A 23,885-nucleotide genomic window follows, 5' to 3' on the forward strand; every position below is an offset into this window, starting at 1 on the left:
CTCAAAAAAGGAGATCTAGTTTTAGCAGTCCCTTGTACCGCCCAACAAAGCTGCCCATCTTGCAGTAGCGCTCTCTCCAAACCCACATCATTACATGAAGACTTACTGCCTTTGCACTGGAACTTGCAGAACTATCCTGCGAACACTGCAATGTGGTAGGTGCATGCTTTGAAATGAAAATCTGGAGAACCTTTCAGTATATAAAATGCACAACACCCAGACATGCTTTGGATGAGGACTCCTAGCTGTGCCTGCCCTCATCAGAGGAATTTACGCCAGCAAAGGTTGTGCCAGGAAGGGTGAGGAAGAGTTTTGACACAGTGGCCCCAATGGTTGCTTGTGTACAAGCACTGGTACTAGCAAATTGTAAATCATTTTAACTGTTCATAATATTGCATATTGGCAAGGTTATAAGCCATTCTGGCACCTTATGGTGAAGGGTGGGTAAGAAATCTAATAAATAATCCTACTAGGAAAGAATATGTCTCTATGAGGAACTACTACCTGATTCTATGAATTATTGTTACTGCAGCAGCTCATAGGATCAGGCTCTTAAGAGTAGGTAAGAAGGTATAGGTAAATATAGAAGCATGTCTACATATTATAGGCTCCAACCAAAACTGCTCAAGCTTAGATTTTATTTATTTTTGCACATAAATCCGTAGGAAGTGACATATGCAACCACGTTCACAGCTTCCACTTTCTTATGCAGATGTACATGCATATAGTGATTTCTTTCCAAGGACCTTCTGCGGATTATTTCTAGACAGATGCAAACCACCATGCTTACTTATCTCCTGCCCTTGCCAGTTTCTCATTAAAAACCTCATTTATTTATTTAATAAAACATATACACCACTTGATTGTACAAAAAAAAACAAAAACCAACCTCCTCAAAGTGGTTTACAAAAAGATAAAATAATAAAACCAAGAAAAATTCAAAACCATACGTTAAAACGTAAGCGGAACAGGCATTATGTGGCACATGTAGTAGTGCCAATTTATGCCAATACAATTCTAGGTTGTTAAATAAATTGTTCTTCCCCCTGAAAAATGCGCAGCTAGACCATTGTCTGAGCTCTTTACTTGATTAACAAAGGCTAAGTAATTTTCTTCTGGTGTAAAGGTTTCGTAGAAGCAACAAGAACCTTCAACAGATTCCCCACTGTTGCTGTTCGTCTTCTAAAGTTTACCTACAAACCAGAGGCAGACTTTTGGCTTTAGAATTTCAGCAGCACCCTGTGGGATGCCAAATTCAGACACACACACCCCACCTCTCGCCTTCCGTTGATTATCATTATTGCAGTGCCCCCTGCAGCACCCTCTCGGCTTGGCGCCCAGTACAAGTGAACCAGTCGCACTGTCCTAAGTCCGCCTCTGTACTAACCCCACCTCCTGTCACATCTTTGCAGTTGCACACATGGCTGGATCTACATCAGCGGTAGATCATACACCCTTCGGGATGTGTTTATGGACAGGGAACACATCATGGCACCAAGCTTGTCTTTCCTTTGCTTGCAAAACTGCACCAAGTCAAGTCTTTTTCCTTTCTCCAATTCTACTCCACCAGGATGCTTTATCAGTAGTCTCATAGGCATATTATTTCTCCTGTTCATTCTTATATTGTTTCAAAACTTAATTCCATTCTGGTTTTCCAGGGTCAGATTTGTTTTCCTTACAAGAATATCCTCTCCCTGTAATTTTTTTATCATGTCATTTTATTTATGTCAGTCTTTAAGTCAATCACAGGCTCTTCCATGTCACACCACATCACTGCAACTTCTAAGCATTTGGCCAGAGTGTTTATGTTTACATCTAGCTTTTCATTTATTAGGATAAATTCTCCGTCCCGCTTTCTCACCTTTACTTGACACTGATTTTCTACTCTGTTCAGTTCACACTGAGCATGGAGGGAATTAAGTACTCGTGGAGCCAAGTGTTATCTGTCACAGACTGATTGACAGAAAGCACGCTGCCTGTAAGCACCGAGACGCCACAATTTGCAGAGCAAAGTGAGACCTCTGCAGTTGTTGTGCCCTCCTTGATTGGATAGACATTTACAGTGTGACTGCTGATCATGGTTAGCCCAGAGACTCCCCCCATCCACTTCATTTCCTCTTTTCAGCTGCCAGACCAGCAAGACAAAACTGGTGCCCAAAAAAATCTGAAAACACAAAAAGCACATCTCTTCTAAAATGAGTATGGGAAGTGTGTTATCTACTCCTTACTGGGATTTACAACTAGACTTCTTTCCACCTGATTAGCCTTCCTGCTATTTCTCAAGCACTTGTTTGGTATAGTGACTGGAGTGTTTGACTAGGACTAGGTAGACAGGTTCAAATTCCCACCTATCTATGCCTACCCTACCTTACAGGATTACTGCGATGATAAAATCAGGAAGGAAAGAACCAGTAGGTTGCCATGAGCCACTTGCTGGAAAGGAAAGACATAAGTGCAATAATCCAAAGATTTTTTTCTTAATAACATTACACCTGCAATGTGTTATGCATTTTATGGACTAAATCTTATAGAGGGATCCAGATTCAGACTGTCAAATAACAGATAGGACTGGGGTGGGGTGCAGGGCACTATCAATATATTATTGTTAGATGTTAGGAGACTATCACTTCAGCAGACCTGATGCTTCCTGGCTGCTATCTGCTCTGATCCTTAAAGGCACTCTCATCACTTGTTCCGTACCATTCTGTTTGTGAACATTGATTCATTGTTCTAGAACTGGACAGTGTTAAGCAGGCTGATTAGCATACATGAAGTGCTAATTGTGAACACTACTATCTATCTCTGGGAAGCTATAAAGCAGGGCCTATACTGCATAGACCTCTTAGGGAATTGTGGTGTATAACAATCTGCTAAAAGGCAGACAATAGAGGCACAGTCTTTAGTTTATTGGTGAATTTATGGGAAGTTTTAGTTTACATAGCTCAGTAGCTCACAATTACTGCACTTAGAAAGACTTGATTTTTTCTTTTCTTTTTGCAAGGTCTCATGGGAAAGATATTTTGCATACAGAGACAGTGTTGCCTGATAAACTGCACGTACAGTATATCTATCCGAGGCAAACCAGAGCAATTTGTCCTGATGCTCACAATAGTTCATTTATAGCAATGCTTCAGTCTTGGCCCATAACCACACAGGCTTTCCCTCCCTCTGACAGAGCAACAGGGCTTTTCTACCTTCCATAAGACAGTGAAACTGTCCTTCTTATCTCATGTTTTCAATGAGACTTGCTGCTTGCAGTTGGAGGGACCACAGCTGCTTGAAACATGCTGATAGAGCTATTTCACAGTTGTATTCCAGCAATGCATCAAACTGACTTTATCACCCAGCAGAGTACTCTGGGGTAAGAGCATCATCTGCGTGAACTCAATTGGATGGTAAGTTGATTTTGAGTTAAAGATATATTGAAAATGAAAATAGGATTTTTGAAGTAATCCAAAACCAACAGTAACATAATACCAAGTGCTGTTTTTAACCTCTAAAGGCCTGAATGACGTATACATTCAATTCCAAAGGCAGGAGAAGCTAACAAGATGCCCTCCAGGGCTACAACTCTGTTCATCCCTGATTCTTGTGAGCCACCCTGAGATCTTTGGATGAAGGGTGGGAGATAGCTCAGTCGCTTAGAGCATGGCACTGATAATGCCAAGGTTGCAGGTTCGATCCCTGTATGGGACAGCTATATATTCCTGCATTGCAGGGGGTTAGACTAGATCAGTGTTTCTCAACCTTGGGTCCCCAGATGTTGTTGGACTACAACTCCCATCATCCCTGAGCTCTGGCCTTGCTAGCTAGGGATGATGGCAGTTGTAGTTCAACAACATCTGGGGACCCAAGGTTGAGAAAGGCTGGACTAGATGATCCTCAAGGTCCCTTCCAACTGAAAAATTTTCACCGAGAAATTTCACTTGGAGAATAAAGCCCTTCTCCAAGTCCGCTCTGGTAGGTAAAGGCATGCACTTTTATTTCCTCCCCTCAGCAATAACACTTGTTTAAGCAGATAGTAGTACTAGACTGGTCTATTCCCATCTTCCAACAAAGTGAATGACTACCTAGTACATATAATGTTCAGTCAAAGTACATTCTTCTCTTTTATCTACTTCCGACAGAAATAAAGGCCAAAATCCAAAGGAAAACACACAGAGGGCTGAGCTAATCAGAAACAAAAACACAGAAACACCACCACCTCCAAAATTCAGAGGTCTTACATGCACATCCCACTACTAGTAGCTATCAGCTGCCAGTGCTGACATAAAAAAGGTAAAGGGACCCCCGACCATTAGGTCCAGTCGTGGCCGACTCTGCGGTTGCGGCGCTCATCTCGCTTTATTGGCCGAGGGAGCCGGGGTACAGCTTCCGGGTCATGTGGCCAGCATGACTAAGCTGCTTCTGGAGAACCAGAGCAGTGCACGGAAACGCCGTTTACCTTCCCGCTGGAGCGGTACCTATCTATCTACTTGCACTTTGACATGCTTTCGAACTGCTAGGTTGGCAGGAGCAGGGACCGAGCAACGGGAGCTCACCCCGTCGCAGGAATTCGAACCGCCGACCTTCTGATTGGCAAGTCCTAGGCTCTGTGGTTTAACCCACAGCGCCACCCGTGTCCCCTAGTGCTGACATAGGGTTGCCATATTTTGAACAGTGAATGTGAATCCAGATAGAAAAGTTTGGTATTGCAGAAGCTCTACCATTTACAGTGTTCAGGGTATATTCATGGCTGCACTACTGAGAGGAGGAAATTGACAAACTCTAGTATGAAGACAATATGTTTAGGCACACACATGGGAACTCTTCAACAACAATCTCTTGGGCATTTCTCTGCAGTCACACTCACTCATAGCTCTCAAAAAGTCAGCTGTAATTTCCCAAAACTTTTATTGGCTGTTTAACCCAGAGGAGCTGATGCCACAATACACCAGTTGGTTTCTAAGCCTTTCTTCTCTTTCGGAAATATGTCTGTGCTTTATTGGCATAACTGGACAGATAACCATAAAGATCACACTCATCTACATTTCTGTAATGTTGATACAGCTAGATGAAAATTTATGTTCAGTGTATGGCATGTGTATGGCATGTGTCTATTCAAGTATACATAAGCACCCAAAAGCACCTATTCCCAATATCCTCTTTGGAGACCCTGCTCAAGGTTCCTCCACTGAATAAACTGAGGTAGGCAGCCACCCGCAAAAGGCCCCTTTCAAAAGTCGCACCCTGGTTGTGGAATAGTCTTCCTAGGGACTTTCTTGTGTCATCTTTGTGAAGACATTTGTGGTCTGTTCTTAATTTGGAGCATGTGATGAATTGTGCTTTGTTCTATTTACATACCGTAGTACTTCCGTTCTCTTTTAATGTCTTGATGTTTTACTTGCATTTCAACTGAACTCTGTGTTATGCGGCAGCATACACATGAAACAAACATACCAGATACTTATTCCTATTTACATCTTGCTAGAATGGAATGCATATACTTTGATAGAGCATATTATTATATTTGAAGGAACATGACTTTATCTAGCATGCATATAATGTTTACATACGCATAAAGGTAAAGGGACCCCTGACCATTAGGTCCAGTCGTGACCGACTCTGGGTTGCGGCGCTTATCTCGCTTTATTGGCCGAGGGAGCTGGCATACAGCTTCCGGGTCATGTGGCCAGCATGACTAAGCCGCTTCTGGTGAACCAGAGCAACGCACGGAAACGCCGTTTACCTTCCTGCCGGAGCGGTACCTATTTAACTACTTGCACTTTGACGTGCTTTCGGACTGCTAAGTTGGCAGGAGCAGGGACTGAGCAACAGGAGCTCACCCCATTGCAGGGATTCGAACCGGTGACCCTCTGATCGGCAAGTCCTAGGCTCTGTGGTATGTCCCTTACATACACATACTAGTGAGTAAATCTGTATGTTCTGTACATAGAATATAAACCTTTTCCTTTTTAGTCCTATCATGTTTGTAAATGGTAAAAGATGTAAACATAGGATAAATGTTAACATCCTGTCATATCTGCAACTTTCCATTTAACAAAGCTACCAAAAAAACCTGTAAGTCTGTTATCAAATATCAACACTGAGGGAGAACATTCTGAACTCAAGTTGGCTTTGAATGTGTCATGAAATCTAATTAACACATTAACTGCACAATCCTAAGAAAAATGCATTGCGTTTGGTGGAAGAAGGTATAGGATTGAGGCCTAAAGTCCACTGAACTCAGTGGCATTTACTTCTGAACGAATCTGCAAAAAATCTGGCTGCATGTCTAGGATGTTTTTTAAGATAGCTTTTCTCTCTACATGGCAGAGACTTTAATTGGGGTATCCATAAAATTTTATTAAAATTCTGCCAAATAACATCTGACCTGTGCCATAATCACAGTTTATTAAATTGATAAGCAATTAAGATTTGTATCCCATCCCAAATTTTCTTGTTGTAATTAAAAAACCCCCCACAATTCTAGGTTCATTGTTTTCCAATGTGCAATTTAATAACTATTTCCATTTTTTGACATTTTGTCAAGTTTCTAAACATACATATGGTATTATCCAATATTACATAGTAAGGAAAGTCACCCCACTGAATAAGATACCTGCCTTATTGTTACACCTTCTCTACTTCAGCACCTGGAGCTCAGTCCATAGCCATGCTTCTGAAGATAGGGTTTTTGACCATAGTGAATCTTGAGGAAATCTAACCACAGTATTTCCAAACTAGTTTGGTTATTTTGGCATCTCCACCTAAGGGGTAATACTAATTTTGATAGCCTAGTAGTCCAGACTGTCTGTAATTCTCTGCATATTATATATTGTCTTCTGTTTTCTGATGGAGATGGGTGATCTGTACATCCAACTAAAATGTCACGATTTGATAGAGGAAGTATCATTTTTCGCCTGCAGGGACCACATTAATTTTGCTCCACAAAGATGGATGACATTAATCTTCCACGTTTCCTCCTTCCATTTTACCTCAGAAATCTTCTGATATGCTGAGTTAACTATAACTGTTCAGAGTGGGGATTGATCCCCTCTTCATGTGATAAAAAGCTATGTATTAGAAGCCTTACAGCTAGGCCCAAAGGTGGGAAGCTGTATAAGGTAGCCTAGATTTTCAATAAAAAGAGTAAGGCTGCGATCCTAACACCACTCTTCTGGAAATAAGCACCACTGAATTCAACAGAACTTACTTTTGAGTAGACATGGTTAGGATTGTGCTGTAAGAGATCGTAAAACATGGGTTGAGGCATATATTTCCCTGGCATCTACCCATAGCAGAACTCATCAAGTATTTGAACCTACAACCGTGGAGCAGAACAACTAAGAACATGCAGTCATTCAGTGAAGAGGAAAAATGTCTCTGTTTCATAAATTGACCCAACATACCTGACTCCCCCTTTAAGAACAAAAGAGGAGTCTTGCAGGATCAGACCAAAGGCACATCTAGTTCATCATCCTGTTCTCACAGTGTTCAACCAGATGCCAATGTGAAGCCAACAAGCAGTCCCCGGGAGGTTTCACCAGCTGTCCTGATCACCAGCCTTTTTAATTCTCAGTGAACTTCCCTACACATCACTCACTTTAACTCTGCCCACCATTCTTTCTCCTGTTATAAGGAGCTTCTCTTTTGTTTGCAAAAATCTATGAATGTTTATTTGCTTGTGCCCCAGCTGGCATGAGCAATGGTCAGAAGTGATAGCAGCTGTAGTTTAACAATATTTTAAGGGTTGGCCGTGCTGGATATAAATCAAGGATGAAGAGAAAGAAAGCTCTACATAAAGGAAACCACAGCTCTCTGTTTTTTGCCCATTTTACAGTCTTTCCCTAGTAGATTGCAAAGTCACCAAGGGAAAAAATGTACATAATAATGTTTATAATAATGAATCCAACCAAAAATTATGAAGTAAAATACATTATTTGTTAAAAAAAATGCATAGAAATGCTGTGATGAAAACAACGGCCACTTGGGGAAGAAATTATTACTCTGCATGTTTGTACAAGTCAAATAAAAATAGGATTTGATGAAAGAATGTTAGTCTAAGTGTATCTGATGTGCTAGCATGTTTACTATGAGTGGCTATACTTTTGTATTCAAATTAGAATATCACTGTGTATATACATTTTTCAATGTTCGGATTTCTGAGACAAGTTATTGTTATAAGAACCTCTTTAAATAGAGTGCTTGGGTTAGGGCTGGTTATATTTTATTTGAATTTTGAATCCACTGCCAGTTGTTAAGCAGTGATTTTCCATCTTCTGCACTTTGCCCTAACTCTGAACAAGGCTGAAATAGATGTAGACTTGGAGCTTTTCTGGATTTCCACAGCCCACACTACCATACTGACCTCTCGTAAATCCCAGTGAGACGACATAAGCTTTTTCTGCCCAGCAGCACTTCAGAGACATTAAGTGTAAAAGAGAAGGTAAGTAATTCACCATACCTTCCCATTTCTTTAATGGGGGAAGACGTCTTGATACATTTACAGTGCTCCTCTGGGAATATTCCATCAGTTATACCTAACTCTAATGGACAATAATTGATTTGAACTTTCTACTTAGCACGAAGCTGTAAACAACTTCAATCCAGGCTGCAGCAGCAAACCAGTCATTTGTAAATTTGAAAGACATCTGAGAAACATGTCCCCCGTGTCATGAAGTGGCCTTCGTTTTTATAAACTTAACATATAGTGAACTTATGTTATATGATGACTACCGCAAGTGTAGAGGATTGTGAACCACATATTTCAGCACTGTTGAGGTCCACTGTGTCAATGTGCTTGCATGAATGACAGAAGCAGCTATGGATTGTACCCCTGGATAGCACAGTTGGTAAGACCATGGTGCTGATAACACCAAGGTTGCAGGTTCGATCCCTGTATGGACCAGCTGCATGTTCCTGCATTGCAGGGGGTTGGACTAGATGATCCTCAGGGTCCCTTCCAACTCTACAGTTCTATGATTCTGAGTTAGGTGTGACCCACATCATCCTCTTAAGTATTAGACAAGTGCTAAAGCAAGCACTTCTGTGGCATACTGCAAGAATTAGGATTTATGTCGCCATACTTTACTGTTTGCCTTCTTTGTCCTAACACATGGGTAGGCAAACTAAGGCCCGGGGCCCAGATCCGGCCCAATCGCCTTCTAAATCCAGCCTGCGGACGGTCCGGGAATCAGCATGTTTTTACATGAGCAGAATGTGTCCTTTTATTTAAAATGCATCTCTGGGTTATTTGTGGGGCCTGCCTGGTGTTTTTACATGAGTAGAATGTGTCCTTTATTTAAAATGCATCTCTGGGTTATTTGTGGGGCGTAGGAATTCGTTCTTTTCTTCTCCCAAAATATAGTCCAGCCCCCCACAAGGTCTGAGGGAAAGTGGACTGGCCCCCTTCTGAAAATATTTGCTGACCCCTGTCCTAACCCAATGTAGACCAATCATCCTTTTGTAGGATAGGGATGTATAGTGGTTCTCTCTTATTGCTTGTAACTATGAACTCATGAGAGCTCGGCTGATATCTTCTCGAAAACTGTCTGCTTTACTTACACTATTTGTGTTCCACTACTACCAGCCATCATTATAAAGCACTGCTAACATAGATCCAGCACTATATCGCCTTAGATTGTCACCAAGAGTGGGATATAAATTCAGTAATATCTTAATAAATGGTTTCGGCCTCATCAATGTTCATTCTCACGAACAATCCCTGGACGGACCAGCACGGATGCACACAAAAGCCCCATTAAATTGTGTTAGATCAAAAATGGTGCTAATTGGTGTCTCAGCTAGAATGTGAAGAAATGGAAAATGATGCTGAAGGTGTCGTGACCAATAGCTGTGCAGAAACTTTATAGTGGATCCTGAATGAAAACAAGCTCCCCCGCACATTCACACCCACAAGTATGTAGCATCATTGAGTCCAGAAAAATCAATATGCCTGCCACAATAGCAGTAGTGATGTGTGGATCTTATCTCCCCCCAACCCCAGTCTGACTCATTTGTCATCAGTGTTTAATGAGCTCATTCCCCAGGTGACTGCAAAAACCCTGATTTCTTTATTGGCGTCTTCTCATAGTTCATAGCCTTGGAGTGTGTGTTTGTGCCAACAGTGTCTGCCACATATGCATTATCATACAGCTTCTGAGGATTTTGAGTATGGTTGCTGCAGCACATACGTTAAAACTAAAAGTACAGTGCATCTGGGTGATGCCTTTGAAGCATGCTACACTTCACAATTGGTTTATTTATTTACATAATTTATATTGTACATCTTCAACATACATTTAGTGAAATGGATGGGGGCGGGGGGACAAGCTGAGCTAGTATCTTGACAAGATGAAGGCACTGTGGGTGAGTAGTTCCTGTGGCTGGGAAATTAGTCAGCTGCCTACCCTCAATGGGGTTGCACTCGCCCTGAAGAAACAGCTTCACAATTTCGAGGGGCTTCTGGATTCAGCTCTCTCATTGGAGGCTCAGGTTGCCTAAGTGGCTACAAAAACCTTGCCACACCGGGAAAACCTTGCTGCACTAGTTCATGTTTTGGTTACTTCAAGACTGGTTTACTAACCAATGTGCTTACCTCATATTTGATCCAGAAGCTGCAGATGGTGCAAAATGCTGCAGCACAATTGCTGACAGGTATGAGAACTTGTCAGCATATAAAACCTGTGCTCAGAGATCTGCACTGGCTGCTAATGTGCTACTGGGCCAGGTTTAAGGTTCAAGTTACTATTAGTATATAAAGCCCTTAATGACTTGGGATCAGTTTACCTATGAGATCGCCTTAAACAATTCTGTGTTATTGTAATATCTTATTGTGAATCTACCTGAGTTATATTTGTATGAACGATGCCACACATATACCTTATATAATTATAATAAATTAAATGAATAGTTTCTAGCTCACAAGCCTCAGGAAATAGTCCAAAGGTACCTAAAGTAATTCCATCTCTGAAACAGCAGATTTGTGCTTAGCCGGTACATGGATGGGAAGGTGTCTTGAAAAACCCATCTACACTGCTGTGAGGATGTTGGAGGAAACATGGGATATAAATGTAGAAAAGGTCAAAACCAGCTATACTTCCTGTCCTTGTTTGCCAAAACTTGGACTAAGTATCCTAACTGCAGATTAACATGTAGTTGTATGTTGATTTTTGATTTTCTAGGTACATAAATTTCCCATGCAACAAAACTGGGACTGTTTTTCTTGTTTTTCTTTTCCTTGTTCAGTTAGTAGATGTGTTAGCTTTTGTCACCTCCTACTGATTAAACTTTACTACTGTATGCTATAGCACAGTATCGAGAACACAGTCTTAAAAACAGAAGGAAGAATGGAGTAAATTATTTATTTTGCATGGTTTGTCATTACCAATTTTGACTGTTGGACACTATCGTTCTCTCCCCCCCCCCCCATATATATATATATATGAAAGGCATTCTTTAAAACAATACTTAATTCGGTATCTTTCAATAGGCAATCTGAAAAGGGGAGTGGATATTCATGAAGAAAAGCAGGTGCTGCAACAAAGCAAAACAGTCCTTCAGCTGAACACTTCACACCACAGCTCATCTCAGAGAGAAATTACAGTGGGGGCTTGAAATTGTAATGTAAGTACTCACAGAAGGGGGTGGGGTGTTGCATATTCAAAAACAAATGACCAAAATAATTCATTGTTAATACAATTACACCAGTGATGTATTTGGCAACATCTTGCAAACAGAGAGGCGAAACCTGGCCTGGGACCTGTCTGCCTTTAGGGCCATTTCTTTCCATACCATTGTGCCACCCTCTTAAATCTGGTGGAGAGGTTCTTCTTTCCCTGCCAGCTATGGATGAAGCAAGACTATTAGAGACACATTATAGAGCCTTCTCTATGGCCCTAAATTGTGGAATTCTCTTCTAATAGGAGGTGCCATTACTTCCCTCTCTACAGGTCTTCTGCAATTTTGTTTAGACAGGCTTTTCATCTGGGAAATCACAGAAATACAGACAACGACTGATTTACACGCGTTCAATTGATCCATGACCATGCATGCGAACATCATGGCTCCCTGGAAGGCAGGCTTATGCAAGCTCCGCTGTTGTGTGAGATGACCTGGGTGCAACCCCTGCACAAATCGGGGGTTGCCTATGTATGAAATAGGTTGTTCAAATGTTTGGTTCTAACATACTAAAAAAATAGTAGCAGGAAAAATCTCACCATAGTGATGACATGACAAAAATAGCCTTGTACATAAAAACAAAGGTCTACATCCAGACTTCGTTATGCCTAGACTCGACCTACTGAAATCAATGTGACTTGTTAATCATGCCTAACTCAGCTCTAAGCACGACTAAGTATCCAGCGCAAAACCTACGCAGTAAATCAACAATACATTCAATAAGGGCACAATTAAACGAAAACTGACCCATTCAGTCAGTATACTTCTAGCTGTATGATTAGATTTGAAGCAGTATGGGTCTTTAATTTCATCTGGATAAATAATTGTACTAGCAACATACTGAAGACACAAATATCATTTGCTTTAATGGTCACAAATGCATGCTATGCTATCAAAGTATAACTGCACCTGGAACCTGCTTTAAATGCTATTGTGTTTTCTTACCTAGAAAACAAAGCAACTCATGCAATCTTAAAGTATATGGCATAGAATGATAGGGGATTTATTGGTTGGAATCAAAGCATCTGAGAACATCCTTGGATCCATGGGGAGACCTCACAGGTCTGTCAATACTAGTCAGTGAGTCCAATCCAATGGATGATGCAATTTTCACAATACAGTGGTACCTCAGGTTACAGATGCTTCAGGTTACAGACTCTGCTAACCCAGAAATAGTACCTCGGGTTAAGAACTTTGCTTCAGGATGAGAACAGAAATTGTGTGGTGGCGGGGCAGCAGCAGTGGGAGGCCCCATTAGCTAAAGTGGTACCTCAGGTTAAGAACAATTTCAGGTTAAGAAGGGACCTCCAGAATGAATTAAACTCTTAACCCGAGGTACCACTGTATAATTAGAATTCAGTGTACCATTGACCTGATGCTTGATCTTTCTGGTCACGCTGGACCAATGTGATAGAGAGCAATGTTGCAGAACACTTTTAATACTGGTATAAAAAGCAGTAATGTTTGGCTGGCTGATACAAATATTATTATTATTAATAATAATAATAATAATAATAATTAATTATTTATTTATACCCTGCCCATTTGGCTGAGTTTCCCCAGCCACTCTGGGTGGCTCCCAATCGAGTGTTAAAAGCAATACAGCATTAAATATTAATAACTAAATATACCTAAACAAACAAGACTGTTTTTTCCATTTAATTAATTACTCTACCTCAAAAGTAAGATTAAAATATACTGATGTGATTGTATATGCTGCTTCGAGCATTTTTAGTAGAAAAGCAGCAGATAAATACACACACACACACACACACACACACACACCTACAAGAATAAGTGCTGTACAATAATTTAGGCACAAGGTTTCTACAACACTTATGGCAGGGAAAATCTATTTAATGCAGTGGAAGCACTTGTTTACTCAGAAGTAACTCCCATGTTATTTAGTGAAGCTTACTCCTTCATAATTGTGCACACAATTACAGACTTGGTACATATGCAGTTTTGTCCCCTGTAACATGGGGGACGACTAATAGTGCTCCTCTAGATCATCTGAATTATCAGGCTTGGGTAAAAGAACTCAGGCAGTCCTTAAGGTATCCCAGACACTAACGACTGCTCCCAGTGGCTTCATATAGATCTTTAATAGCATTAGAGAGAGAAAAGTGCCCTGTGGAACACCATAACGCAGGTCCCATGGAGTCAAAGAACAATTCCCCAGTGCTACTCTCGGTACTCAGCTATGCTGGGAGGAGCAGAACCACTGCAATACAATCCCTCCTATATCCACCCCACACAGGCATCTAGAAGGATGCCATGGTCAGTGGTTCAGTCCTGAAACCTGATGAAGGAGTCTGGTATTGCTGCTAAAGGTGCACCATGGTTATTTCTTCCCTCTGTGCTCCATTTGCCTCTGCTCACTCCTGTGTATACTGTCTACAGAAACTGCAAGGCATTCCCATATGGTGGGGTTAATGTTACCAGCCTTCATGTCACATTTGCAGATATCTTTGTAATGCAGAGCTGGTCTGCCAATGAGCTGTTTGTGGATTGCCAAAGACAGTGACAGCAAAACATACCACTGGTCAAGAATATAAATAAACCCTGATTGAAATACAATAATGAAAAAGTGCAGCCTGGTGAAAAATTGAAATACATGTTTGTCCAAGTGTTTAGCAATTGTAAGGGTCTATTTTAAAAAGGTGAATATTATGCTATTTTTTTATTAGAGACATCTCTATATAAGCTAATTGCATTTCTTTAAAAAAAAAAACACCCTAGTGTTTCCAAAAGATGGGAACTTGTGCCATGTGATTATAAGTTAAATGGAATCATAGTTATTTTCTTTCAGACATTACATTTTGATTTTAAATGAGAAGTTATAGCTCTAAGTTTCAACTAAAATGCCCCCTGCATGTATGTGTGTGTGTTAATCTGGCAGAATCAGCAGAAACTACACACTTCTGGGATAAGCAAATGGACACAGTTTTCTATTAACTGTTTTGAACACCATGTGTTGAAAGAAAACAACAGAACGGAAATTGCTCATCCAAAATGCTAACTTGTGGCATGGCACAGCCAAAAAAGCAGGTGTGTGGCATGCAGTTTACTTTACTAACATGCCTACCACATGCCACTCAATTCTGTTACCCCATTTACTTTATTTGGGAACTTATTCATATATTGGCAATAGAATATGGCTCGGTGGAGGATCTATAAAAAGGGTCATGACCTATTATGTGAGTACACAATTTGAGAAAACAGTGATGAGAATAATAACATCATATCACAGAATAATCCTTTGGATTATCTGTTGTGACCCTTGCTTCTGGCACAAATCATAAATGTGCTTCAGATCATGTTATTCCCATTAGTATAATATTCTTCACAAAATCTGGATGGACAACACAATCTTACTAATTCGCACTACTGACTGAGAGTCTGATTTGTAACAATTCACTAAATTTTTGCAAATTAGTAAGCGAATAGACCCAACAAAAGGAAAATAAATGAGGGATGTTTCTTTGTGAAACATATTTTATTGATTTACAAAGGGACCTGTTTATATCTGATTTGTGAAATTTTAGGAAATAGGAGATCTTGGAAAGGACACAAAAAGGGAGACTGAAAAAGTTGTTGTGAGGCTAAAGCACCCCTCTGAGCTGGAAGAAGAGTGGGATGCAAATGTAACAAACAATCCCTATATGCATGCCTACAATATTGCACCAGTGTTGCAAACTCCTGCTTATTTATAAACCAAAAACCAAAAAGATATAATGCTGTCAAATGAAATGATATATGCAACATAATTTCAGGTTAGGTTCCCTGTCTTCCCCATATGAAAACAGCACTCCAAGAATATAAAGGTGTAAAATATCCTGTGACCAAACTGCTACTGCTTCATTTATTTTCCACTCACTTGATGCTCTGGCAGCTTCCTCTTTCCTTCTCCAGGATGGAATCTATTATCGTAGCCCTGAGCTATGACTTCATTCATAACGCTTGTTGCAACTGCACCCGCATTTCTCTTTGCTGGCTGGTGTGGGTATTTGTGTGTGTGAGCGAGGCGGGAGATCTGAACGTGTATCTCTGGATACTGAAGATTTATATTGACAGAATAACAGAATATGGAAGAAGTCTGGAGAATCACTTTTTAAATATTTGTTACTGTTCCTCTAGACTAGCAGTTTAAATATTACAAGTGAACACTCTAAATATTTCCATCTGACACAGCAAAGAAAGCAAGCAACCATCACCCTCCAGCCCAAAATTAGAGGGAATACGGGGGAAGTCAGGTACCTCATTGGAACATCCTGGGTACTAATTTGCTGACTCTCCAGACTAACAGAGGGGCACCCACACATTACAGTGGTACCTTGGGTTACATATGCTTCAGGCTACAGACTCCGCTAACCCAGAAATAATACCTCGGGTTAAGAACTTTGCTTCAGGATGAGAACAGAAATTGTGCTCCGGCGGCACAGCAGCAGCGGGAGGCCCCATTAGCTAAAGTGGTGCTTCAGGTTAAGAACAGTTAAGTACGGACCTCCAGAACGAATTAAGTACTTAACCCGAGGTACCACTGTATTTGCATGTGTGGGTTTACATGTTTCCTTCTGTTTCATGAGAATCTTTCCCATGATCTGGATTTGGGTTGTTAGTGGACATATGGTTGTTGTGGGGATTAAATGAGGAGGCGGAGAAAGAACCATGTACATCACATTCACCTCCTTGGATAAAAAGGTGGGCTATAAATTCAAAGAGGAAGAAGAAGGAGGAGGAGGAGGAGGAGGAGGAGGAGAAAGGCTAGAACATGCTAAAGCAGAGTTTTCCAAACTTTCCAAACATTAGTGTGTCGGCTGCAGTGTGTCACACGGTATGTGTCCATATCTCTTGCAAGGGGTCAGTTTAACATCTGGTTTGCTAGTAAAACTGAATTACTGTGCCGCGAAATGATGGATGGCTAAAAAGTGTGTCACCAACATGAGAAGTTTTGAAAGCTCTATGCTAAAGGTTTATGTCACGTTTTTGCAGGGAATGAACATACTGAAAGAGGTCAGAAACCCAAGTCAGGACCTCATCAATTGCTGAGAAATGCAGTGTTTCCCACACTACCTCAGCAGTCCAACAATATAGAGTATGCACACGCCAGAAGGCTACGGTGCACAGGAGAAGTGCCTAGGGCAGAGGGATGGCCCTTTAAGAAGTTCTACTTCTCCAGGGGGGCAGAGCATGAGAAGAGTAAACTGGAGCCAGAGGCTCTAAAAGCTTCAGTTCATTTCCAACCCTTGTTACTAATTATGAGCTATCCTGTGCAGTAGCAACTGACCTGCCTTGCTCTGTGGTCTTCTCCATCAATGCAGGAGAAGCACAACACAGATTTAGAATTGGACTGGCAATTATGAGCTTTCTTGGAAAGAAAAACCAATCTGTTTTCCAACAGCTTTCTTCCAGTTTATAATGTTGGTACATGTATGCTGATATTGCGTGTTCATTATTGCATGGCTCCCTTTGAACAGTAGTTCCGTTTCAAGCACCCTTCCTCACCCCACAAGGCCAGCCACAGTAAAAAAAGAAAAGGGGGGGAGGAGTTCCCCAGCACTACTAAAACAAACACCAAGAAACAAGAAAGGCTTTTTGATCTGGATATGGAACCACCACTACACAATTTTTTTTTTGCAATACACTAATCAAGAGAATTCACCCAAATAGAGAGGATAACTACACTGAACAAAAGGCTGCTTGATCTGGTAGTCTAGTCATATAGTTTACAGAAATCTATCAGATATTCAGCAAGAGCGAAGAGTTAACAGAAAATAGTCTTTGGATGTGCCTACAAAGCAGCTAGTTTTGGCTGCATGGTCTAATGAATGCTGGCCACCTATGTGAAGCGTCTTTTTAAACATTTTGTATTGCAGAAGAGGGCAATGACACTCAATACAGGTGAACAATATGAGTAGGATAAATTAATACAGTCGTACCTTGGAAGTCAAACAGCTTAGTTACTGAACGTTTTGGCTCCCAAACCTGGAGGTGAATGTTCTGGTTTGCGAACTATTTTTGGAAACCAAACATCCGACAGGGCTTCCCCGGCTTCAGATTGGCTGCAGGAGCTTCCTGCAGCCAATCAGAAGCCGTGCTTTGGTTTCTGAACATTTTGGAAGTCAAATGGACTTCCAGAATGGATTCTGTTCGACTTCCAAGGTACAACTGTATAATGAACCATGTAGTTGTGAATTTTGACAGAAAATAAAATCCTATGCACTGTTTCTCCACTCTGCAAGTAAGAAAACACAACTTCAGGTAGGTAGGAGGTAGATACTCCTTGAACACAGCCCAGCCTACATTCTTATCCACAGACTCCATTTTCATCAACAGGCATAGCTTTGCTGCCCTTTCCAAATTACCATCTTCTAACATATCCATATTTCTCTCTGAAAATAAATCCAATCCTTTTCAGTACCAGGAACCAGAAGAACTTATAGGAGTTCTTGCCTGCCGTGTGTAAGAGACCGGAATAAACCAGTTTCTTAGGTGACCACAGATTTAATTTACAAATTTTAAATCTTGCAAATAAACAATTTTTGAGGCGTAAAACAGTTGCTGACAGTTCTTTATAAAGATAGACAGAAATCAAGAATGACATTGAAGTGACTGCTGGTTAGAACCAAAATGTTCTACAACAACTTTCCCTACTCTGTCACATTCTGAGAGAGGCTATCAATAAACTTTGCAAAGAGAGGATTGCAGCTCTGTCTTTGTGTATTTAAGATGCTGTCAAAACCTTGACTGCTTGACATCCTATCAGGTACTACAGCTGTTGCACAGCTACAGTACTGTGTCTCTGAATAACCCAAGGTAGAAGCAAGAATGGGTTTAATGTAAATGGGAGCTCCCAAAATTGTGCCGTTTGCATGGCAACAGCTTTGCTTTTCAGGTTATGCAAAACAAATACCCCAAATGAAAACTGGGTGCGATTCTCAATGTACAGTGATGTAGATCAGAAACAATCCACAGACTGTGCTGGAGATGTGATTGGGGAAAAGCAAAAAAGGATTAACTCCAAACACACTTGGTGGTTTAGTTTGGATTTTAATTGGCAGCTTTAATTCATTGCATTACATTAGTGAAATGTAAAATTCTATGTAACCTCCTGCTGACCGATTCCTGGTTTTAAATGTATTGGAATCCTGCAGTTGCCTGTACCTATTCTAGGTCAAGGGGAGTTTGTCTCTAAATACAACAGCTTTAGCATAGTGGTATTTGATTAACCCTTGCAGGACTGGTATTCCTTCAAGAGCTCCAAGTCAGTGCAGAGAGAAGATCAAACCAGAGCAGACTAGTGGGGCAAAGGCTGGGCATGAAAGGGGTCAAGTACTTCGAGCATGTAAGTCAGAAGCACACTGCCAAAGCTAGCTGACAAAATAAATCCAAAGATAAGCAAAGAGTTCAAATCTAAAGCGGCAGTCGAAGGCCACCAGAGGAAGGGTGAGAAATGCAGAGCTAACATAGCTGTTGATCAGCCTGGTAGCAGTATCTTTCTGTTTCCTTATATAAGGAAATACAGCCAGTTGTGGTAAGGTGCAGCTGGTCTGACTGCCTTGATGGTGCCTAGGACAGTGCTAGTCTAGACAGAACTAGTCTAGAATCATGGCAGGCAGAAAGGTGGTTTTCTCAGCAGAGCAGAACATCTTAACCTCACAAGACAAACTGCATACCTCATCTGTGAGACAAGCAAAGCACTAGGGCAACAATCACGTTGTATGAGCAACAGAAGAAATAGGTTCCACATGGTCCCAGGATATGTGAATTATTTTGTTCATTATGTTTAGTTTATTATAGATTACCATAAACCACTCATTTACCAAAAACATGCAGAGGGCTCCCACTTTGAGAAAGAAAGAAAGAAAGAAAGAAAGAAAGAAAGAAAGAAAGAAAGAAAGAAAGAAAAATGCATGATCCCTGTCTTAGTACTTAGGATAAACCAGAGATCATGGTTTGTTTTGCTACAGAAAAAAACAGAATGTGAATTCAATGTTTGTTTTTGACTTCCTATAGTACTTTGTCTGGAGCAAAACAAAATACAACCCCCAGTTCAAATATATCACTAACCCATGGGATAATGATTTGTTGCTTCTACTTGTGACAGAGGAGAAACGGAGCATGAGTGGTCTCTGCATTTACCGTAAAGTTAAGCCATTAGCTACGGTCTACTGTGGTGTTCAAGTGCAGGTATTGTTGTAAACTGATTATTATTTGACTGCAGTCAAATATTCTACCAATGCCACTGATTGGATTAAAAAAATTCTTTTAAATTTTTATTATGGTGTAATTTGTTAAATCTAGCCCTGCAGCTATCAGGGAAGAACAAGTATTGTAATTAAACTTTTCCCACTGACTACTTACTGCAATTAAAGGAACTGCAGGAGTGCATGCTGCCATTGGTGGTAAGGACTCTGTCTATTGGGTACTGAGTTGACTAGGATCACAGGTATCCAGGTTCAAATCCACAGTGAGCCATGAACCTCATTAGATGACACCAGACAGGTCACACATACTAACTAAGCCTAATCTATATCACAGGATTATTGTGAGGGTAGAATTTGTTGGGGGTGGGGGAGAGATATACTATGTACGTCTATCTCCCCGAGCTCCATGGAGGAAGGGTGGAACAAAAATATAATAAATAAGAAAATATTTTTTACTGAAGTATATGTCAGTTTCACAAGTTACATAATTAATTTTATGAAATCAGCATAAATATCAAGTCGGTTGATGATGATCTTCATTGGTCTCATAACATTAATGCTTTAAAATATTTAGCAAAATAAGCCCTTTCCTCGCTATAATATAAGCAGGCTCTAAAAACATTTTTATTTATGTCTGCTTTTAGTGAGGGTGTCTATTTTTATTAAGCTGGCTGGCTGATAGAATTGGATTAGGAGAAGTGAAAAGTTTTACTGCTGCTATTATTACAGATGCATTGTTTTCTATTTTATAAGCTTTTAAGTTGTTTTTATATGGTGTAAGCCTCCTGTGGCCCTCCATATGTCACTGGACTTCCACTCACATCAACCCCATCCAGCATGGTCAACTGGCAAGGCTAATGTGGGCTGTAATCCAAGAACAATTTGAGGGCAACAGGTATCCTCTAATAGGTCGCAGCTTTTTTTGACTTGTTATATCCCTAACATAAATCCAGCCCCTTTCTATTTTGGGGGCTAGTAGGGCCCCGTCAATGAGAGCTCAATGAGAGAGAACATGCTTTGCATGCAAAAGGCCCCAAGTTTACTCTCACCCGTCTCCAAATAGGACTGGGAAACACTCCTGTCTGAAGCTCTGGGGAGTCAGGGTTGAAAATAAAAGACCTAGATGAATGAATGTTCTGACTTGGATGTACGGCAGCTCCCTATGTTCCTAGCAGTGCGACACCTGGACAAAGCATGGTCTGGGGAAGTTGGCTTAAGAAGAAGAAGGAGAAGAAGAAGAAGAAGAAGAAGAAGAAGAAGAAGAAGAAGAAGAAGAGGAGGAGGAGTTTGGATTTGATATCCCGCTTTATCACTACCCAAAGGAGTCTCAAAGCAGCTAACATTCTCCTTTCCCTTCCTCCCCCACAACAAACACTCTGTGAGGTGAGTGGGGCTGAGAGACTTCAAAGAAGCGTGACTAGCCCAAGGTCACCCAGCAGCTGCATGTGGAGGAGCGGAGACGCGAACCCGGTTCCCCAGATTACGAGACTACCGCTCTTAACCACTACACCACACTGGCTTAGTAAAAGCTGAAGTTTCATAACCCACCACTAGACCCCAAGAGTCCTCAATAGGCCAACAGAAGACTAGGAAACCGGGCTGAGTGCACCCTTCTCCATGGATAGTTTTCTACCAAGCACAAAAAGCAGCATTTCCCATGTGTTCTGATTATGTCTTAAGTATAAGTTGACAAGCCACCTTTTAAATCCTTAGGAGTTCTTTCATACCATTTTAATTACCCCAAACATTAGTTCATTAAATTATTAGAGGTCACCTCCCCTTGTCTGTGTCAGAAATACCTAATGTTTTGGGAATGTTGTTGTTGATGTTGACGACGACAATGGCAACATTTCTATACCACCCTTCAGCTGAGGATCACAGGGCAGTTCAAAACAAAACAAAACAAAACAAAACAAAACAAAACAAAGGCCATAGATTGTTTAATTAGCCAAAGGCCTAGGAGAAGAGGAATGTTTTTGCCTGGTGCCTAAATATATGTAATGAAGCTGTGGAGTGAGCCTCCCTGGGGAGAGTGTTCCACAAGCAGGGAGCTACTGCAGAAAAGACCTGTTCTCAGGTTGCCGTCCTCCAGACCTCCCAGGGAGGAAGCATATGAAGGAGTACCTCAGATGCTGATCACATGGTCCAGGTTAGTTCATACGGAGAGAGGCGGTCCTTGAGGTACTGTGGTCCTGAACCATTTAAGGCTTTACAGGTCAAAACCATCACTTTGAATTGGGCCCGGAAACTAATTGGCAGCCGATGAAATCAGGCCAGGATCAGTGTAATATGCTCAAACCACCTTCCCCTGGTGAGCAACTTGGCTACTTCACCAGCTGAAGTTTCCCTACTGTCTTCAGGCGCAGCTCCATGTAGCGGTAATCTAACCTAGAGGTTACCAGAAGACAGACAACAGAAGTTAGGTAATCCCTGTCCAGGTAGAGGAGCAGGTGGGCCACCAGCTGAAGCTGCTGGAAGGCACTCCATGCCACCAAGAGCACCTGAGTCTCAAGTGCCAAGCGGGCCAGGATCACCCCCTCACATAAAGAGGCATTACTCATGCCCTGGGCCCAGACAGTTGTCCCCTCCCTGCTAGTTTTTATCAGCCAAGAAGGGTAAGGGTTGAGAGAGAAAAGTGATTGCCCTGACCGATTGAAGCACCTTGTCCATGTCTTTGAGCCTTACTAACTGAAACTCATTCAACATTACAGGACTAGACAGTGATCTGGACACCTCTCAAGATTCATCTGCTGTAACAGTGAAGTCAAGGCCCTAGTAGATGCAAGCAATTTTATCCTCAAACTGCTTGGTAAACAAAAGGCTTTGCAAGCATGCTGTCAGTTCTGTCACCTCCTCCTTTGGGCCATACTGTAAAAGGCCTCGCACTACGTGGAAAAGCTCTGCTGGATGGCACAATGAGGATGCAATGGAGGCAGGAAAGTATGCCTTTTTTGCTGCCCTCACTGCCAACTGGTCTGGCGTCATAATGCATTAAAAATATTATAATTAGCCAATGTAACTGAAGTGATTCCAGATATTTCATTATTCATCTGGAGCTTCTTTTTAGCCTGCCTATTCCGGAGTTCTGAGTAATTTAAAAACTGACAATGACATGCCCCTCCTACCCCAACTGCATCCCAATTCCACAGGAAGAGGAAGGAAAAATGTATGATCTCCATCTCCTCCTCTCCTTCATTTTTCAAAAATTAGGGAGAGAACCATTAAAATGAATTTTCCTGAAGATTCTAGTTCAGGAAACATGTAAAAGAAGTATATTCCCATATGTTTTAGCATAAGAACTACATATTTCTTTTGCAGCTCCTGGATTAATTTTGCTGGTGCTTTTTGCATCAGATTCGCGTGCCTCCTGACCTTGATAATCTGTGTAGCCCTATCATGACCCACATCAAATCCTTCACCTATTAATCCCTCTCATTTCTCATAGCCTGCATTCTACTAATTCAAGTAATTCTCATGGTCCTCTGCTATTCTGTTTACTTATGTGCGCAGGCACACACTTTTGCTGGATTTCTTTCTGCATGGTGGCACCAATCTAGCTAAAGGTGGTTGGAACTTAAGTCCCACTGAAAGCAATAAAAGCTGCCCTAATTGCAAGCAACCTGTTCTATTTCTTTCAATGAGATTGAGTCATAATCAACTTTAGCTGGATTGCAGCCACAGTGTAGAAAACCAGGCAAAGTATGCAAAACACAAACATAAATACAATAGCAGATAGTTGTGCAGAAACCCGGTGAATAGCTTGAATGAGTGGAATGCATTTTGTGAGAGAAGAAAGGGATTAATAAAAGGGCTCATGGAAGGACTACACCCACGTTTAAGATCACGATGAGGAGCATGAATCTGATATAATTTTTAAGTAAATTCTAAAAATTTGTTATGGATCATCTTCTTCAAATTTTGGTGATGAAAGTGACTCATCGTACAAGAAAGAACACATTTTCTATTCTACACCAATAAGATAGTTGTAGAGCATATACATTCTTTCCAAAACTG

General features: G+C 41.1%; 1 protein-coding gene and 1 long non-coding RNA gene across 49 annotated transcripts in view; one reads left to right on the plus strand and one right to left on the minus strand.

The window, feature by feature from the left end:
• LOC310760645 overlaps positions 1–19,195 on the plus strand; it is a 48,209-nt gene extending 29,014 nt beyond the window's left edge. The window contains exons 2-3 of the long non-coding RNA XR_014547096.1: positions 11,474–11,607; positions 18,903–19,195. This is a non-coding gene — a long non-coding RNA (uncharacterized lncRNA). The remainder of the gene's footprint in view (positions 1–11,473; positions 11,608–18,902) is intronic.
• Positions 1–23,885, minus strand: part of ZBTB20 (zinc finger and BTB domain containing 20) — a 513,065-nt gene that overhangs the window by 84,762 nt on the left and 404,418 nt on the right. The gene's annotated exons all lie outside the window — the stretch shown is intronic.

Source organism: Podarcis filfolensis (assembly GCF_964270895.1).
Source record: "Podarcis filfolensis genome assembly, chromosome: 4".
Taxonomy (NCBI): domain Eukaryota; kingdom Metazoa; phylum Chordata; class Lepidosauria; order Squamata; family Lacertidae; genus Podarcis; species Podarcis filfolensis.